Source organism: Anopheles darlingi, chromosome 2 (assembly GCF_943734745.1).
Source record: "Anopheles darlingi chromosome 2, idAnoDarlMG_H_01, whole genome shotgun sequence".
NCBI lineage: Eukaryota > Metazoa > Arthropoda > Insecta > Diptera > Culicidae > Anopheles > Anopheles darlingi.
In genome coordinates this window covers 33,981,903-34,002,789 of record NC_064874.1, presented here as the reverse complement: position 1 = coordinate 34,002,789, position 20,887 = coordinate 33,981,903, and the positions used below count along the sequence as shown (strand labels likewise).

General features: G+C 50.0%; 1 protein-coding gene across 1 annotated transcript in view; it reads right to left on the bottom strand.

Annotated features, from left to right (window-relative positions):
- The window catches only part of LOC125949112 (uncharacterized), a 57,185-nt gene extending 36,954 nt beyond the window's left edge, over positions 1–20,231 (bottom strand). The window contains exon 1 of the mRNA XM_049675821.1: positions 18,504–20,231. The gene's annotated coding sequence lies outside the window, so the exon portion shown is untranslated. The remainder of the gene's footprint in view (positions 1–18,503) is intronic.
- Positions 20,232–20,887: the final 656 nt, after the last annotated feature.

The window sequence follows — 20,887 nt, the reverse complement described above, 5'->3', positions numbered from 1 at the left end:
GATTTACTCGCCAACGTGACAACTTCAGCTCCTTCCGTACAAAGTGCAAGCGAGAAAACGTGAAATGGCAAAACGGGGCACGTTCCCTTCGGAATTTCAGCAAAACCAACAACAAAACGATCGTGCGCACACACCGACGCAATTTTCATTCATCGCACTTCCTCTCCGAGTACGAGCGCAGGATGATAATTGTACTTTCCGCTTCTTCCGTTCGACCCTTTCCTTGGCGCGAGAAAAACACCACATAAATCAGGCGCCGCTCAAGTGCTGTGCTGCAGCTCGCAACCCGCCTTTTTGCACACTCTCGAGGGGCGAGAGCGGCTGGATGTGGAGCGAAAAATGTGTTTATTTATTACCGCAATTCTCAATTTTAATTATGAAACCAACTCCCGCGAGGTGCGAACCGGAAAAAGTCCGGAAGAGTTGAAACCATCGTCGTCACCATCGTCATCGCTTTTGAAATCAGAAAGTTACGTTCGAAAGTTAGATTAGAAGTTGTAGAAAGACAAATAAGCCCGGGGGGGGGGGGAGTTGAAAGGCAATCTTATGCTCTCTACCGTCGTGCGCCACAACAAAACCAGAAGGGACGCCGCGACAAAGTGATTGATTTGTTCCCCGGGAAATGAACAAACATGGCCGTGGTTTGGGTCCGGGAACAACATATTACTTTCGAACGGGAGGACGAAACCAATTGACGACTGTGTCCCTCTCTGCATACCACCCAAAAAAAAAGGAGCAAATTTGCATAAGAAAACGGTAATGAAACCGGGACGGCGTTCGGGACAGCCAGCAGCCAGCCAGCCAGTGAGCACAGGTGGCAAACAATCAACATACGCACTTTATTGTTTGTCGCAGCGATCGCTAGCCGGGGAGTCAGTCAGTTAAACAACAATTTCTAGCTAGAAAAGGGTGAACCGCTCGAGTGAAAACAAAAACCCTAGTGACCTCTTACCATCAGCAGCAGCATAGAAAAAAGGGTCTCGCATAGACATGCTAGCAGCCCGAAAACGAGTTCCATCTAGCCCTTTCAACCGATACAACACACACACACAAACGTGCGGGTCCAAACCAACTACCAACCCCTCGGATAGCCCGAGAGTAAAGCCCAAAATGGGTCACAACTCCCGCAGCAGAGAAGGTCAGCAGCAGCGTCAGCGTCAGCGACGATAAACAAATCACTGCCACGAGGCTCAGCTTCCTGGCTCATTGTCACCAGCGGCACCTCCTTCCTTCCTTCCTTCCTTCCGGCGCCTTCCACACCTATCCCTCGAGGGCGCATTAAAAACAAAATAGAGAGAAAAGCTTTTTCTAATTTCTCCAACACAGCCTCCTGCTGCTCTGCGGTTTAACACTCGACACTCGAGTCCCGAGGAAGAGGAACGAAAGGGAAGAAAGTTTTGCGGCCCAGATCGTTCACTCAAATCCAACCTCCTCATCCCCTCCCCCAGATAGGGTGGTCAGAGTGCTGCTGCTGCTGACGGATCCATCAGGTTTTGAATGCGTCAATCCCCCCCCGGGGAGCGAAGGCAGAGAAGGAGTGTGTCCCCGTGGCCTGGGGATACTTGATACCCGGCCCCGCAGGAAAGCTTTAACCTGGATGTGCTACAGCTTAATCTGCCCAACGCCTACGGCCAGAGGCCTAGGCCTCTCGGTCTCATCGGTGTGATGGTGTGCGCTACTTGTGGCACACATACGCCTCACTCCAGCAGCAGAAGGAAGGTGTGTATGCAAATGATGACGATGCTGATGAGGATGATGATGATGATGATGAACGTTGCATAAAATTACACTCGCTGTTCACCTCCACCGCTGTACCAGTATCACCGGGCGCATCTTGAGGTCTCTTGAGGTAGCTCCTCAGCTCCAGCGAAAAACTGGGTTAGTTTGTGGCCACCACAACGCATAGACACCAGGCCAGGCCGCAGGCATGACACTAAACACTGTGACAAAGGCGCAGAGGATAATGGTCGAGGGCAAGGTAAGGCGAGAGGCGAAAGCAGCAACAACAACACGATCAATAATTGGAAACCCATTTCGTCTTCGAGCTTTCGAGCGTCGCGTCGTCTTGAGGCGGTCGTTTGGCCGCAGCACTCACTCTGAGGCCCCAGACCAGCGCCGCCTGGGGTCGACGGTGGTACGATGATGGCTCGAAATGGAGTGGCCTGTTTGGTCGGCGTGGCCCTGGACTGGCGTGGCTTGGGGTGGCCCTGAGAGGCTGCACAACAATGAAAGCATAAGTATGACCGACGACGCAGACGGCGCACCAGCAGCACAGCATAGAGAGGCCCCCTCTAGGGCCGGAGCGCCACTTGGCTTAAAACGCCATCGCCTAATGGTGGTTCGAGAGGTTGGTAGTAAGGTGCTTGGCCACGATAGCAACTTTACGTTAAGAACTGTCAAAGGTTGAGGTTGAAATAGAGTTACTATGGTGACCAGGTAGGGTTAAAATGAAAGAAACATTCTTTAAGATCGATTTCTTAACTCGGTTGGAATGTAAGTCGGATTGTAAAGAACTGTTTAAAGGGCGTGACGCGAATTCTACGTCCATATGGCACTCTCTCCTTGGTGCGTTGTTGATGTTTGTTTAAGATTTACAAAACAAAGCTGCTATCGTGACCGTGCATCTGAAAGTATCTCAACTTACCAACTGACAGCAAATGAAAGTTTCTTTACTGTGAAAATGTTGCTATCATGGCCATGCACCTTTAGATGCTATAGGCGCCACGGTTAGCTGGTGAATGTATGTTAAACTCAGACGACGCTGCAGATGGATAGCATTATCTATCGGTGTGAAACTAAGCCACACACCAGCACACACACACACACTGGAGTAACAACCTGATCGACGATCGATCATCGATAAGATGTCATTATCTAGCGAGAAACGGCTGGCGCTAAAACCGGTCCATCGATACCCACCCCCGGGGGACGGGGAGGTTACTTCGCTGACAATAAAGCTCAACCACCACCACTGCCAGACTATCCCGAGACTAGATCTAGCAGCACTGGCAAGCGACAATTCGGAGAAAGGAAATCCATGGAAACGCCCTCCACGACCATGCAAACGATTCTATTCCGGTGGAGTGAACAGAATAGGTTCAATCCGGTGGCAGTTTCTAATGAAGATATTTAGATTAACAATCATCATCATCCTCTTGGAACCGTAAAGGCAGAAAGGGACACGACACGTCCGTAAAAGGAGCGTTCTGACGATGATGATGATGATTGTGATTATTATGGTAACAACCGGAGAGAGAGAGAGAGCGCCCGAATCCGACGCCAATATGCCGGCCTACTACCAACATCTTACGACATCCATAAACGAAATGTCATTATCCGGTCCTCGTTTCATGGCCTCCATGCCCTGGAGTTTTGCATCGGCATCAAGGGATCGGTGCGCCATGGTTGCGGGGAAAGGTGTCACTTGGCACGTTCTTTACCATTTCAACTACTACTCCGCCATCACCACCGCCACCGCCGGATGGAGCGCACACCGGAAACACCGAACGGATTATCCTTTTAATAATGGATGACAGCACTGAGGACTCTGACAGAGACATTATCGAGCGTAACAACACAGAGCGTATTTATGAGCGCACTAACCGTCAGCAGATTGGCGTAACAGCGTGATGGCGACGTCCGCGAGTACCGCACCGACCATATGTGGAGCGAAACGATGGTCCGATCGACCGATTTGCAACTGGCGTGTGCGCGCCGACCAGGGGTGGAGGGAGGGGTATTCGCGGTTTCCATCGGTGACAGGCCACGGTTACGGTTACGCCGCCGTGCGTGCCGAGTGTACTTAAAAGACCGTTTTCTATGCCCTTTCATCGGCGGCAAATGAGTGGCCGTTCTGGTGCAGCCACAGCCACAGCAGCAGCAGCAGCTTGCGCCTGAACTGGAAACCCTCTTACTCCGCGCTGTGACCGTAGCAGTGGCCTCACACTGATGACGAGATACACGCGTGGCGCAATGCAAATGTGGACCGCAACCGAGTCCACTCTGGCGCCTGCTAAGATGAGATGGCCGGCCGGCCGGGCAGCCAGTCAGTCGGACGAACCGCCATATTAGAGAAGTAAGCGGCGTTGCGGCGACAAACGCATTGCACGCCACTGACGCATTACTGACGCTCTGTGTCGAGGCGCCACCAAGGCACACTATGGATGACGCCGGCGCACACGAATGGCTAAAAGAAACATTCGGTTTCTGGTAGGCCGTTAAGCAAAGGATCGATATGCTTAACGATGAGGTTAGTGGATAAATTATCCTAATCTTTGATCAATACTTAGCAGACTACTAGACGCCCTTGTCTAGATTTCTAGAAGATTTTATATAATATTCAAACATTTTTACTTAGATCTGAGTAATGTAATGAGGTATAATAGTTTAGATACAGAAATTGGAAACATACCAACCATTTTAAAAACATTTTGTCGCCAACGAAATAAAATAATTTACATTTCAACTTTTTAATTCAATTAAATGATAAAAATATGTTTTTAATTTCTTTTCGCAGTGGTATCGATAGAAGTTGTGGAATGAAATTTTATTCTTCATCTACTGTTTAATGCTGCAATGCTGATGGCTTAACGTTAACCAAGAAAATAATTCAAACCTTCAATTAATAGCACTAAGATATCGATGTCTCCAAATACACTGTTTCTAGCAAATTGTAGCTCATTGCTTCTACCTCTTTGCAGTGTTACTATAACTTAAATGATTGATAATAATGTTGTAAACTCATATTTTATCCTATAAATATCTGTAATTTCGCAATCGAATCAGTTTAGTTAGTGAACTATTATGATACGAAATATACAATAAATTATTAGAAAAATATGTCCAACATAGACCCCCTTCCACCGTGCTGTCTACGCCGATGACGCGCCAGTGAAGGTGAAATGAAGCCATCATGCTGACCACATCACAGCTTCCTGGCCTATACCTGGCGACAGTCTCGGTGCCAGAGTTGGTATGCGATTGGCGCGCGATTGTTACACCGTGCAAACGGCACGCAGTCCGTCCTTCGGCACGAAAGTGATCCGTGGCCACTTTGCTGGCGACAACAGCTGCTCGTGACGGGCCTCGAGAACCTCGATCTAAGGACGGAAGTTATGCTTTTGCTTTACGGAGCAGCAAGAAAACCACTTATCACGTAATGATAATAGCATTCTTTGTGCCGCGTAGAGAACAATATGGCCCTCGCTACGGGTCCACGGGGAGTCCACGTCCACCGGACAGTCATCGGGGCACACTGAGGGCCGTGTCTGTCACCTTCGCCTTGCTGGGGAATAACTCATTTATCATCGTACCAGCGCGCGGACATCAGCGACTCATCATTAGAAAGCGAGTGGAGTGGTTAGGGGGGAGGATGGAAGGGTGGCTTCCACCAAGGCCGCCGCACAGGTTCCGAAGATGAATTAATCCGATATTCTGATCCGATACGACCGTCGGTGCCATTACTTCCCCCCACCCGGTTTGACGTTTGACGACATCCAAGGTGAGTTTATATCGATTAGCGTTAACTTCCTTTGGAAAGGGTCGGAAAGGCCTTTCCCATGTCGATCAAATGTACGATTATCCATCCGGCCGCGTATCAAGCTCAAGCTCCTTTCACCTTCGTCACCATTACGTCACCGGCGCATTTGTCAGATTAATCTATCTAGCCAAGAACCGACAGATGAGTGTTATTTTAATGTTCAATAGGCACAAATGGTGGAAGCTTCAATCCTAAGCACACACACACGGCCACAAAGCGGATGTATTGTCTTCATTTTACTGTTGAACCACGCCACAACATGCCACGCCACGCTACGCCAAGTCTAATCTTATCATCAATTTCGATCAGACATTCCAGGCGCGGCCAAAGCGTTTTACCGCCTTAAATCCGTCGTCCCCTCTTCTCTTCTCAATCTGGAGGGCTGTCGCCATCAGTGAATGCAAACTGCGGCCTCCTCGGCGTGCACAAGACACCAGCACGGCCGGAATGTGCGCCACGACCGAAACGCCACCAAGGCGCCTCGGCGACTTTGCAATCAAACCGCATCTGTAAACACGCAATAACTGTTGTTCCCGCACGACACTTACTACTACTTCTGCTGGCTACTGCGGCTACTGGGTGCACCGTGACCACCGTCTCCCCCGCTCCCTTCCAAAAACCTTCATCAAAGACACTTAATTCCGTTAATCGGATCGCGTGACGACGCAAACTCTGGCGCGTCCGCGTCTGCCCTGTCTGGGGTTTAATTTGGAAGGAATTCCGCCATGTTCGCGATCGCGAAAAGAAGCAGCAGCAGTAGTAGCAGCAGCAGCAGCAACTCCCTGCGCCATGGCAGCAGACGATGATGATGGGGCAACAGATGGCTATCAGATGGTGTGGCTCGGCCGAGGGCTGGAGATTCGCGCGTCCACTTTGGCTTTTTATATTAATATTTTCTCGACTTTCGCTTTCCGACGTGCTTGCCACCCCCTGGGGGCGGGGGCCGAAGTTCAGGTTCCACGAAAACGCGGAAGATCATTCACGCTTTAGAGTCAGAGTCTGTTGGATGGATTGGAGTCGAGTTAAACGCGGAACGGAACGCCTTAAGCCCTGACAGTCGATTGGGGGGCGAATTGAGAGATAGAGTTTCGTTTTTGGGTGAATGTTTCCAATCATCTGGTGGCCACCATTGGCCCCCGGGGGTCGCTCATTGGGTTTCCTATCTTTCCTTCTTTCCGCCAAATTGTTTTGTGCCAAATTGGACCTTAGCATTTGGGGCTTCTTTTGCTGTTTTTTCCCCGTTTTTTTTTTCTCTTGGGTTAAACACAAAACAGATGTTTCTGCATCGAGCATATCCCGAGATGGGATAAAATGGCCACTTACTGATGACCATCACCGTACCCTCAGTCGTCCGTTCCTTCACCATGTTGCGACCGTAAAGCCTGATTGCATTTAATTACTCAACAGACTAATACAGGCTAATCCTGATCCGGTTTCCATTCCATCCCGGGTGACTCCGCTCTAGTATTGGGTTGCAGGAACCGTAAAATGATTAGTTTACAACACCTCGTATGACCATCATCGTCGTCATCGAAGGTGGAGAAAGAGAGAAGCCACAAAACGGCGCATAACTTGCGTTGTGTTGACCGATTCGACTGTTAAAACGATCCCCAAGTCCACAATCATCACGAGTGTAAGTGCATGGTTCGTGGTGCGTTCCGTTGCGTTGTTTAAATAGAAAGTTCTGAGCCACTAGGATCCGGTGGACAACAGCCCGATGTCCGACACTCCCGGTAGTTGTAACATGATCGTAAAGTGTAGTTACATCGTAAAATGCCAACCAAACGTTCCTGGGGCTCGTACCTTTCGTTCTCCAGAACCTGGTGGTGCAAGAGAAGCCTCAGACCCTTCCTTTTCACACCCCCCCCGGGGAATGTCTCTACAGTTCTCCAGCTCCAGCAGCAGAGATAGGAGGTCTAAGCGATTGGTTAGCGTTTATTTCTTGAAAAGCGAATGTCTCAGTAGGATCCGAGCTCGGTTACTCTCTTTGCTCGCTCTCTCTCTCGGTGTGTGACTTCCCTTCTTCTTTGCTTTCTTCCCTGCCCCGAGCCCTGGCCCTTGCTGGCCATTGGAATGTGTTGCGTTTGGAGCTGCATCCGAGGCATTCTGTCCAAGTGAGACATTTGTCACCTTTTCTAAGCGACCAACAAACCCTCCTCCTCGTGCGCTCGACTTCCTCGTTAACTCCCAGAGGTCCTCCCCCCCCCCCCCCCCGGGGGCTTCTCTTTCGTATTCTAATTTCATTGCTCCGGGCACGTCACGACGAAGGAAAAGAAAAGGTTTACATTTCTCAAGAGAAGGGCCACGGACGGAACAGCCTCCGGCTTTGGATCGGGGAAACGCACCGAGCATCTGATCTCCTCTTGTTTCCCCTTGTTCCATTTACCACCGGGGGGTTGGGGGTTAGTGTCGCGCACGCCACTGAAGACGGCATGATGCAGAGTGCTGTCCGGTGACGAGACGATACGGACTTTGACATTAATGCCCCTTCGGGATCCTACCGGAGCAGTTCCGTGTTCCTAGCAGATGGATGTTAATGTTTTTAAAACAGTGACCCTTCCAGCGCATTCGATTACCAATCGGAATCGGAATCGGAATCGGTGGGGCTCCGGTTCCAATGCTATTGATTTAGCAAATAATCCCGGATAACATGATTCCGGCCATGGGTGTTCAATCCGGCGAGCGCATGTCCCTGGGCTGCTGCAGCTGCCTCTGCTGTTGATGGTATTAGCGAGCGATATGTTGCCTTGGGGCATCCCAACAGGCATTTCACTTGATTATGTTTTGCAACAAACAATAGACACACGCACACACGGACTGAACTCGGTGCGGGGTATAGATTGAATTACATCCCTTAGGAGGTGGAGGAAGAGGCCCTGGGGGAGGAAATGGAGCAGTAGAGAGAAGAGAGAGAGAAGAGAGAAGAGAGAGACAGTCGAGGCCAACGGTTCTGACATTAAAACCGGAGCGCATCTCGCCGACTGTCCCTGACATATCGTTGACGTTATAACGCTTTCCCTCCCCCGGGAATGCATTTCCACCAGGATTGGTGGAACTCCCCCGCGCGTGGGTGTGTTTGCTCGCGCATGAAAACAGTAGCGCATCGGATGACACCAGCATCACTCCGCCTGTGGGTGAGTGGGTGGTTGGGTTAGCATCGATATTATATCGCCCGATGCGCGACGATGCATTCGAATTCGAACTAGGCCAGAAGCAGCAGCAGCAGCAGCAGACTGGCGATGAAATGCGATACAGCTCAAGTGGCCCCAGACTGGAGGGGGACTACAGAACCACGGTAAACCAGGAGCTAAACGCGAGATGACCAGAAGAAGCATCACCGTTCGTTGCTGATGCTCATGGTGATGATGCTGATGATGATGAGGAACAGCGTTTACAGACTCCCCACTTTTGTTGATGGCAATGGAGCATCCGAGATGGAGAGTGCAAAGGGGGGTTTCTCAAACAATCTAATGCTTTTGAGATGTCGCAGCACCCCTCAGCATCCCCCAGAACCTAATGCCACCCTCGGAGGCGATGCTGCATCGAAAAAAACAACCGAAAAGATCGATGGACATTGTGCGCGATGTTGTTTGGACAGCTGAATAGGAGGATGCCGTTAGGGGATGACTCTCTGACACTGAAGGGGAAGCCGAGTAGGGGTGATGGGGAGACACGGTATCCCCTCCCGAACGATCCTCCCCCCCCCGAGTGAAGAGATAGAGGGAGGTTTATGGCAAACAAGTCATTCGTTTCTCGTATCTTGGAACTCGTTTCGAATGCACATCGCTCCCGCCGTCGTCGTTGTCGTTGTCGTTGGGACGTCGTATACAAGACCTTCTTCCAGTTGGAGTCCCTTTGGGGGCCCCTCGTGGGGTCTCTTTTGGTGCAGAAGCAAATGCAGAAGAGAGCCACGCAACGCTTCACTTCGCTTCACTTCGTTGCTGCTGCGCTACTGTGGAAGGTATTTTCCATTTTAATTTCCTTTTCTAGAAATCCTCCTCGACGACCAGATCGTACCGCGTTCGTGTGTGTGTGTGTGTGTGTGTGAGAGAGAGAGAGAGAGAGAAGGACAGGGAGTGTGATTTCGTGATTTGCGCCCCCCCTGAAATAACCCCAGGGAGTGGAGTATCAGGGCAACGGAGCGCCAAACCGTGACAACGGATCGCGCATGGCCCATCGTGTGGCCTACGCATCGACACACCCATAAACCACAGCACCACCACCACCATCACCACCCAAAAAAGGGATTGAAGACACCGGAGGGATTACGAGGATCCGTGGCAAACCCGGCGCGACAGCGCTAATGGCCAAAAGGGATCGACGATGAAGTGAAATCTCGTAAACCATCGCCATCGTAACTCACTCGTTCGATCGGTACCACAAACCCCCCCTTCCTTTGGCAGGGACAACAATTGTTGTCTCTCGATGGTTGTCCGAACCGACCACCATCGACCCGGAAAAAAAACAGAACCGGACCGATCGTCAACATTATGATCAGCGATCGGACATCTTGTCGAGGAGGGGGTTTTTTCGGGTGTGTTTCCCCGGTTGTGGGCATACTTATGCTCGGCCGAGCAAATTCTTTTCACCTTTTTCTCTGGCCATTCGCGACGTAAAAGAGGGGTGGCATGCAGGGTGGATGAGGGGGGGCCTTATGTCGTACGGCGATCAGGGAATGCGATCACCATCCGTTGCGACGTGGATCCCACACGCGTTTGACTCCCCAAAATCGTGCTCTAAATCGTGCGTGCGTGCGTGTGTGCGCGCGTCTGTTTGAAGAGCAGCATTAGAAATTTGAATAAACATAACACTCACTGGCTTAAACACACACACACAGCGAGAGAGAGAGACAGATAGCGACCAAGAAAAAGGAGAAGTAGGAGGAGGAAGGTTGTAACATGACAAACACACGGTACGCACATCACTCACACGGTTTGCGTTCTTATGCGTCGCTTGGAAATCCGATGGGGCCAAGTGTGCTGCTGCTGCTGCTCATGGGAGGAGGTGCCTCAGGGAAGGGAGGACATTAAAAACATGAAACATTGGCTGCATCGCCATGAGATGCATCGCTCGACGCCAACAGAACACGGACCAAGTGGGGGTCGAAGGAGGCCCTTTGGCCGTTACCATGCGAACGCGATGCTCGAAGTAAAATCGGTCGATAAAACTAATAATTCCTCCAAGTACTTTCGGTCTCAGTCGGCGGTTCCGCGAGGCGGTCGCGTCGAGCTGCGGATGATGCTGATGGGTCCACTACCAACACCACCATCAACCCAATTCATCATCGATCCATCCATCGCTGGCGCTGGATCTGGCGATCATCATTATCCCTCTCTGTCTCTCTCTCTCTGTCTCAATTCCCAATTCGTTTGTTCCAGTTTGAATGTTTCGTATCATCATTTTCATCTTCTTCATCTTCATCTCGGGTGTTTTTTTCGGGTTCAGTTCCTTCCATCTCCGGTGCCAAATCCGTCCGCTAATGTTAGCTATCATGCTTCCCAGCGGCAGAGCCGCAAAACATGTTTTTTTTATGCTTCCAACATCCAACAGACTCCATTTTCCCCCCCTTTTTTGCTACCCTATCTCTTGCTCATGTTGTCGATTCGTTCGGATAGATTCCATTCTGGTTATCCAGTTTCTATTTAATGCCAATCGCGGTTTGTTTGCCAATTCATCGGTCGGTCACTCGATTGCTTTCTCTCGCCAGCAGGGCCGGGCCTTTCCAGATGTGGTTCTGTTTTCTTTCTCTCTTTTTCTCTCTTGTGTTCTCAATCGTTTGTTGTTCTGCTTGTTGGCTTCTTTCCAAATGTTTGTGCTTCTCCTTCTTGTGCTGTTCTGCAAAAACGACTTCAAACGCTGCTGATGATGTTGTTTAACTAACCCCCATTTTCGGTTGGTTAATCGTTTTGTAGATTTGCTTTTCCATCTTGTATCGCAGCTATTTCGATAACATGTTAAAGAGCAGAGAGAGCGACACGCTTCTCATCAGATCAATGTTGGTCCTCTGCTTAACGAATGCTAATGATGAAAGGGGCTAAGGTTTATTTTCGGATTTACTTTTATATTATTTCATGAATGATTATCCTTTAAAGAATATTTTGGATCAATCGTAGACAGAAAGCGATTGATTTCTGAAAAATCTTCTTTCATACATGTCTCAAAGAAATTCGCTACGTTGAAGCGATTTTCCCAAAAATCTACACTTTGAAAGCTCTCTTTGGGTTTCCATAAAATTGTTGATAAAAGTGTCAGTTTATAAATATGTAATACTTCTTTTCAACCAGAAGCAACACTTTTTCTACTTCAGAAAGCGATCAAAAATAGAAAAATAGAAAATTTCACAAACACACGACGGGGCTACTTGGATAAACTTATAATCTAACAAAAGTATATTGATTTGTATATTTCAGATGATGCAGTAGAATGCTACGATGGTCAGCGCAAAAAGTATTTTTTTGCAGACACGTTTTATAAAATTCAATTTCATAGACGTAGTTTTTAACTAATCTTTCCCAAATTTGTTGACCAAATGTTCTTTATAAATTGTAAATTGAAATGGCATTTAAAAAAAAAGTTGGATAGTTTTCTCAAAAAACACATTTCAAAACTGAACCTTTTTTACCCGAATTAACCTTAGCACAATTTTCTACACTCTCTCTTGTTCCTACGGAGATTTTCATATTTTTCTGCAAACAGTTTTCAAACACCACAACGCACTTCCTGCTTTGCATTCGTCTCGTACTAAGACAAAGACCAGAACCAAGTGCAGAGACAGACAGCGGGGACAGAGATGGCGAGAGCAGATCGTTATGATTGAGCACCGATCCATCTTCAAGCCGCATTCCCCGTGACCGGCACATTACAATCACAAGGGTTTCATTTGCCCCTTTTTCACCCGATTGGTATCATCTTGCGACCCACCACCAACCGATCCGACCAAGCGCGATACCGTAAATTGAGCGCCAAACATTCATATGCGCGCGTCCCGGTCCACCATCACTTAAGCGCCAGCAAGAGGAGAAGAAGGAGGAGAAGGAGGAGGCGCAGAACATGAGGCGAAGAAGAAGAAGGTGGAGACCGATGGCCGATGATTCCCAAGTCCTGCTTCCTGCTTTGTTGTCTGTCTGTTGTCGGTATTAATGGGGCTGTTGGTGGTGGTGGTAGTAGTGGTGGTTGTGACGAAGCAAGAACCATTGAACCACGCACTTCGCGGTTCGCAAGATCCGCGGCACAACACTCGGCGGTCCCCCCCCCCCCCCCCCCCAACCTTAGACCCCTAGTCCAGACTAACTTGCGATGCGCTAGATGATGAGCATCTCGCGTCGCTTTGGTTCGGTTCGGTCTTTTGGGTTCGTCATGCAGAGTAGAAACATTCTCCATTTGCTTCTCTCGAATGTTTTTACAGCTTCCTACCACGGGCTGGAGCAGCGAACGAGCGGCTCATTCACGCCCGCCACGCCACCTCCGCACAACACCAGGAAGGTGAAAGGAAAAGAGGAGGATGCGTTCCTGTGTTCGTCGTCGTCGTCGTCGTCGTCGTCGTTCGTGGGGCACCTTTAAATACACTTTGGCATGAAAGATGGCACGAGAGGAGGCATGGCGCGACATGCAATAAAATGATCTGAGCATGAGCAATGGCGACGACGGCGACGGCGGCGTCGCGGCCAACGACACTGCCGCGGCTGCTGCTGCTGGCACATCTGGTGGGCAGGAGCCAGCCAACGGTGCTGGCTGCTTCACGATCGCGATCCACCGTGACGACACACATTCGCGCGTTGTCTTTGTCGCCTTCACCGTGCCAGGGACCGTCGATGCCGTCAGGTTTTCGGCCAGTTCGGTCCTGCAAAGACCCTGCCGGTTCCTTCATACCGAAAAAAAACTACCACCACAAGCCAATGATTGGTTCCATTCAGGGCCCCCACCCCTCTGAACCGAAATGAGAGGAGAACGGGGTGCAAAACCGAACCGAAAAGGGTTGAGTTGAGAGGTGCAGGCGAACTTATGGGCAATAATAATCATCAAGCGGAGTTTGAAGGGAGGCAAGGAACTAGAAAATGAGACGAAGGGAGTCCAGGGGGGACGGGGGACCATCCCTTCGATCCACCGATCGTGCGGATCGAAGCAAAGAGCCATCCAGCCATCCAGGTTCGTTCGTTCGTTCGTTCACTTTGTGCGACACTTTGGCTCCGGTACAGTGAGGGACAAATGATGGACCACAGTGTGTGTGTGTGTGTTGCCACGTAGATGAAAGCAGATGTATCGTTTTGTAGTCCTACTGTAACGTCGTTTAACAAATTTGTTATACTTGATTTAGATTGGGAATAAAAAACTAGAAAAATAAATTTCATTACTTCATTACTTCATAACTAAACACGCAAGAGATTGGTTAGGATTTGACTATATCACGATTGATTAAAATCAATTTTCTTTGCTAAAAACATAAATTATTCTAAATACAATACAATAAAAAAGTTATAATATTGTGTTTTATACCAAAAATGGTCAACCGAGAAAAGAGCTCCATTTCGCTCATCAAATCGCGCAACAAAAAAAAACCGCTACATTCAAGTTTAGATAAGCGCCCTGTTCGCGTAACGTGAATTGTTAGCCAGCGTCTTGATTTGACGCAAACACACCATTTCCCGGATGACGTGTACGTGAACGCACATAACATATTCACCTTCTATATTTGTTTTATTTGGCTTCTTTTATTTCAAAAGCAGATAAAAAAACCCGTCCTCTGAAGACTCATGGGTTTTTGCTCGACCGATAATCATTTCACTGTACGCTCCCGTTGGTAACGTTACGTTTCGCATCGCATCGCAACGCGGACAAGAACGGCCGCCTGGATCGTGGTCGTCGTTCTGCGCATCGGCAAAGCACGGCACGTTCCTTTTCCCCAGTTTTGCGAGCGGTTGAGAGGTATGATATCGTGTTTGTCGCGAGTGTTTTTTTTTTCTTTGGTTTTTACGAACCACCGAACCGAAATCAGAACTGACTATCATAACCGCGCGCAGAGAGAAGGCAAAATAGGAGCAAGAAGCAAGACAAGCAGCGGAGACAGAGTAAAAACCGGGCACGACACGACACGACGTGATAAGCGCTGCCACTTATCTGGACCGTACTGTTGCTGCTGCTGCTGCTGCTGCCAAGCGTTTGGTCTGCGCTGCTCGAGGCTCTTGAATGGTGATCTAACCACGCGAGACCAAGAGTGGTGTCCGTTCGATAGATACTCGCGAGAAGGAGGAGGGCACAACTTTGCATGGCCACCCTCCCACCCCTCCCAATTCCTCCTCTTTGGCTGGTACAACGATCTCGAAGGAAATGAGGAAACGTAACGAATGATCGCAGGGGAGGCAAGAGTGGATGTGGTGGGCAATGGTGGTGTGTTGCTCAATGCTCAGAGCTGTTGTTGCCCCTTCCCGACACCATCCCACCTCCTTCGACGTGACGGTGCACGCTCGAGATTCGAGGTCCACGACACACACACACACGGCACGGCACGGCAGAATGCATAAAAGGCCGCAACCGCGACCAGTTGTCGACAGCGTTTGTCCTGCTGCCTGCCCGGATTGGATTGGAGTCGAGGGGGTCGCGCAAAACAAAACGTTCCCTTGCATATGCTAATCCGCCAGCTCCGTGGCCACGGCGACCATATGGTAATCAATTTCACCCGGGCAGCACGGCGATAGAAAGCTACGGCCGCAGCAAATGCCGCACGTCAGCCAAGCACTCCAGCACAGGATCATACATCGCCGCGGTGGTGGTGAGAAGATCTGCTGGTGATCGTACTGCTGGTCCGGACGGGATCGGGACTTTTACCGCATACGGGCCATATTGCTGGAGGGCCATCATGTATCGTCTGTCTGTTGTCTTGTGGACCGCCGCCATAACGTTGTATAAGTTGTTGCTGATGTCTCTGTTTGAAGACAAAACTCGGAGAGACGCACTCCAATCGTGACCTTCATTCATTTGTGGTTTGTTAGACGGGCACGCGGGCGTTAAGGGACGAAGGGAGGGAAGTTCCTCGCAAAACTCCTGGCATGTGTGTGTGTGTGCTTCGGCCAGCTTGTGGCCAATCATTTCAGCCCCCCAAGCAAACCGGGGCGACCGAGCTACGAGCTTTAAACCGGAATTGAATGCTCGGAGGAAGGTGGGTTGTAGATTTGAACCATACACACACGCACACGCATGGGCTGCCCAGCCTACTAGGGAACTGGAAGGCACAAAACTTGTTTCATCCAAATCACACTCACCGAACCACAATGTGTCAATACTCGCCACCGTCCAGATCCAGATCCAAGAAGCCCATGAGGCAGGTCTCTTGGCCTTGACTTCTCTCTGATGTCCACCGAACCACAGGGTGTGTGTGTGATAACAGAGTAGCATGGACACAGATGCTCCATCTTATCTTCATTAGAGATGGTGCAGAGGAAGCTTCCATTATGGTACGCAGGTGAAAAGTAATTGAAGCGCTTCGGTGCAAAATGGATCCGTGGTCGTCACTCCCCCTGGACCGGGGGCCTATACCGGGCGCCGATACGGTGCGTAATTTTCTTAAAAGCTACTCGCAACACGTTCAATATTATGCATCAGTATTTGTCAATAAAATTTCAGATTTACCGAAACTGACAATATATTGATGAGAACCAATCTGTCAGTTGGTTAGCTTTGTTATATGATATTAATCAGGTGTTATGAAAAATTAGATGAATGGTTGAAGCAGGGGGTATTATACACGTATAATACGTGTAGAAGCTTTTGACTGAATTATAGTGCACCAATCAGTGCAGTAGATCAATTTTTATTCTATTTTAGGGCCCCTTTATTTAATTATTTCGGACCAGACCAAGTGGCTATGTTTTGTACTTTTTTGCAGCGACTGACGTCTAATATTGATGCATATGTAGCCGTGGATGATGGAATATTGATAACTATGTCAATGTTGCAGACGATCATTCAAACAAAAGATGTCAATTAAACGCCATTCCTGCATTAAAAATATTTATGTTTAATATTGATCGACCGCTTAAAGGATAGGAACATTAAGCAACACTGGACGAATGGACTGGGCCCGACTCCCCCGTGGGACGATGGCCACAGTTTGCCCCGCAGTTGCGGTCGGGCACAGTCGGTTTGCCAGAGTACATATGATAACTGGTCTTATATGATGGACAGGTTGTTTGTTGGAAGCGAAAAACAGCTGGACAACAGCTGTGTCAGCACGATCCGCACAATCTGCATACACTACGCGCTTGGCGCTTGCTCAGTGATAAGACGTGTGCATGGCATCATTACGCCTTTGGACTAGCAGACTTGCGTCTTGACCTCTCTCTCTCTGTCGAGTGTCGAGCAGCAGCAGCAGCACAATACTTTGTGCGGATACTACTCCATTGCCTTCCGGGATAATTAAGTGTCGTTTACGGCTTGGGTCGATACGATACTAGCCAGCACAGTCCAAGCAACTCCAGAACTCGCGGGCCCCACGGCCAACAGACAGACCGACAAAAGTGGAGGTTCATAAAAGAAAAACTTGAAAATGACTTTTTGAATATTCATACAGGTAATGAGCAGTACTTCTCCTAGCTAGCTAGCTGGCCGGCCTGGTGGTAATGTCCTTTCGAAAAAACAACCTCATCCGAAACCCACACCACCAGATCCGTAGCGAGTGCTGCCACTGGCCTGGCCTGGTCGCTATCTCCATCCCATAAAAACGGGTGCAACAGGAAGGCGTTCAACAAGTTTATGGAACGACAGCAATGACACAGCGTCAAACCTAACCTCAGAAATTTCGGGCACCCCACTGGCAGACACACACGCACACACACAGACCAGGAGGTGGGGATTCGTTCCTCATAATCGTAAATCGTGCCGAGATGATGACTAAATACTCATCTCCAAGTTGCTGCCCCGGGATGCCTGGAGCGGATCACGCGGTGTCTTCTCGCCTGGCGCGTGCGTGCGTGCGCGTGTGTGTGTGTGCATGGATAAGGTTGATAATTCCATTAAAACTCCATCAGCCGGGTCCACCAATCTTCAGCGCGCTCACTATCGGGATCCCGCAGGGGCCAAGGGCTCGAGAACTCGTAAAAAGTCCCCGCCAAACCTTCCCCTTCTTTTGGCCTTCTGCCCTGCCGCAGCACGATCGCGCGGATCAAGCCGATGGACAAAATGGAAATTTCATTCGAGAAAAAGCAGGCGATGCTCTTTTATGTTTATGCTCTGGCTCATGGCTGCTCGGTGTGCCACCCGTGGCGTATCGACGATCGATAGGCGGCGACGGCGGCGGCGACGGCGACGACGATGGTCCTGATCCGCCAAAAAATGCGTGGGTCGTGCTTCGTCCAACGTCCGGAGTTCGCACCGTCCACGATCGATCGATCGATCGATCGGTCACGAGAACCCGGACCGAACTGGCGCTGACTTCGATGATGGCGTTTTGAGGGCAAACCCCAGTTTTTCTGAAGCTGCTGTTGAGGCTGCTGAGGCTGCTGAGGCTGAAGCCTTGATCGTCTGTTCCACCACCGGGCATCATAAGAGATCCCTTGGGGTGCACAACATTCACACCTACTCATCCACTTCACAATGATTATTATTCATTCCCCCACACCCCGGTTCATGCCCGGAACCACTACGAATGCCCACACAGGCTGCACCGACCTGCTGCTGCTGCTGTCCGCCCATATGGTGCAATCGTACCTCGCCAATGGAGGTACAAGGGGAGGAGAGAAACGGACAACGAAATACGACCCACGAATCCCGCGACGACGACGACGACGAGGCGGCCCACACACGCAGCCGCACACGCCCGGTGTTCCGAGTGTTTTGCCGGTGAAGCCCGTGGGCTCCACCATCGCCGTCCTCCTACCTGGAATATGGTGGTTTCCGAGCCATTCCGGCCGGCCAGCCCTTGGCAGATCGAATGATTAAACTGAGACCCCAGACACCACAGGGAGACACTTACCTGGGGCACCGCGACGAGAAAGGATGTTAAAGGCACTGAAACCACACACACACACGCGCGCGCACACACCGACAGAATCACGGACGATTCATTGGCCAGCACTGCGCACGGATCGATGGATCTCGGATTCTACTACGGGCTACTATATAGGCCCTAATGGCCACCATGGGCTCTATGTGGTGGTTGCTACACTACGGTCACTACGATACGGACTTATTAGCGGTGCATCAGGCGGTGCCACGATTTCTACGGTTTTGCTCCCGCTCGCGCCCGACTTGCATCGCTGCTCCCGCTGGTGTGCTGTCCGGGTTCCGGATAACTGGTGACCGTGGATCGTGGATAGTGCATCAGCACTCGCTCCCGTCTTATCGCCGGTACATGCAAACACACCGAAACACACACACGCGCGCGGACGGACGGACGAACGGACTCACAACCTTATCAGCAATGGGCAACGACGACAACTCGTTGACGGATGCTTATCGGGATCGTTCACGTGGTATCAACGCGCGGAGTGAGAAGAAGAAGAAGAAGAAGAAGAAGAAGAAGAAGAAGAACGAGTGGAAGATGACACAGAGAGACCGACGCGGACACGCGGACACACTGTTGAATGTTTGCACTTTTCCTATCGGAAAGGGCCCCACTATTGGCTGAAGCCTTTAAGCCGCCACCTGGTCGCCCGGGCCCGGGCTATCGGTTGTTTACGGTTGTCACTCCCGGGGTGGTCTTCTCCCCGGTCCCCGGGTTTCCCAGAATCAGAAGCTACTATACTTTACGAGCTACTATACTAACGGAAGCAAACAGCACAACAATGGTACCGTCCGGTACTGCGGCGTTCCAAACGTGGAAATCGCGCAATATCGCGGAAACTCCTTTTTCAGCACCACGACGACCACGACGACCACGAGCGTGTGCCAATGTCCGGACTGCGGGTTAGGGAGGGGGAGAAATCTGGCCCCTTTCTTGCTTCCATCGTTCGCGCTTCAGCCCTGGGCCTGGAATGTAGAGGCCAACACCCGGCCGACTCCCGACTCCGAATGGCAGCACACAGAACGGAACACAGAAAGGGGAACGAAACACGGAACGGAACGAAAAGTTTGCAGCTGGATAGGAAAACTTTGCACTCACCGCCCACCACCCCGAAAACACATACACACCGACGGCGCACACAGACACACACACACGCGCGCACGTTATGTTGCGGAGAAGCTAGACGACGACTGCGGCAGAACGCGTTCTATGGGGAACGTTCGCTTCTGCTCTCATCTGCATACGCTTCCCATGCCGCCTTCATACACCTTCCTCTGCTGCTTCCTCGGGCGAGTGTTGGGTGTTGGCAATACGATACGCCTCTCGGCCACCAAACACCGCAAAACCCGCGGCGTGGAGCTATCGTGGAACCTTCAGCGGGCACGCAATCCTCCAACAACAACCACGACGACGACGACGGCGACCACGGTGGTATGCTAGAAGACAAAACACCAACAACAGCTACTACTTTTTGCACTAACAATTATACACTGGGACCAACCTGGGTGCTCCACGAGTGGTCTGGTCTTCAGTTCACGCACGGAAAACACAACACGCGAGATGAAAAGATGGAGTTTGCGATGGAGTCGAGCCGATTGGATGCGATATCCGGTGTCGTGGAATGGGCGAGAACCGTTTCAGAGCGCTGGAGCAGAGAAGACAACGAACACTATAGCTGAGCAGCGAGCGTGCGGCCCCCACGATGAACACTCCAGTTATTTTGTGTCCGCGGTTGCTGTCGCCCCGCTGCTCGGAACACGCACTTCGACTTCGGCTCGGGATTGGCCGGATACGAAGGCTTACGAACGGGCCCCCGACCCCCCCTGAGCCGTTTGGGAAATTCACCTACACTCCCTTTCATAACGATAGCCTCACGCTATTTTTTCGGTCTCGTGCACAAATAAGGCGTCCTACGCGTAATTCGTATTACAGAAAATTCTCCTTTTATCCATAGAAGAAGTAGGTAAGTGGATTTTTTTTAAATATAATCGAAATTGTCCTGATTTTTATTTAACAAAATTTGCATCACAGTTCTAACATTGCGGAAAGGCTGTTGGAAACAAAACTGCATGATCAAAGTTGTAGCTAAAATCATCAAACATGCTTTACAAGCAAAACTGATAACATGAAGGAATGATTGTAACGGTCAAAGTTATGATGGTGAACAATTTTCGTATGTTTTTGGTTCCCTATCAACGCCTGATAAAAATAACAAAAACTAAACCAAAACTCATCTTTATGCGATGAAACGATAACAGAAGAAGCACTGATTACAAAAAACTTCTTGGATTCTGGATGATTTCTGCAGAAATATGCAGATTTAAAAATCCTTAGTGAGGCCTATCATTATGAAA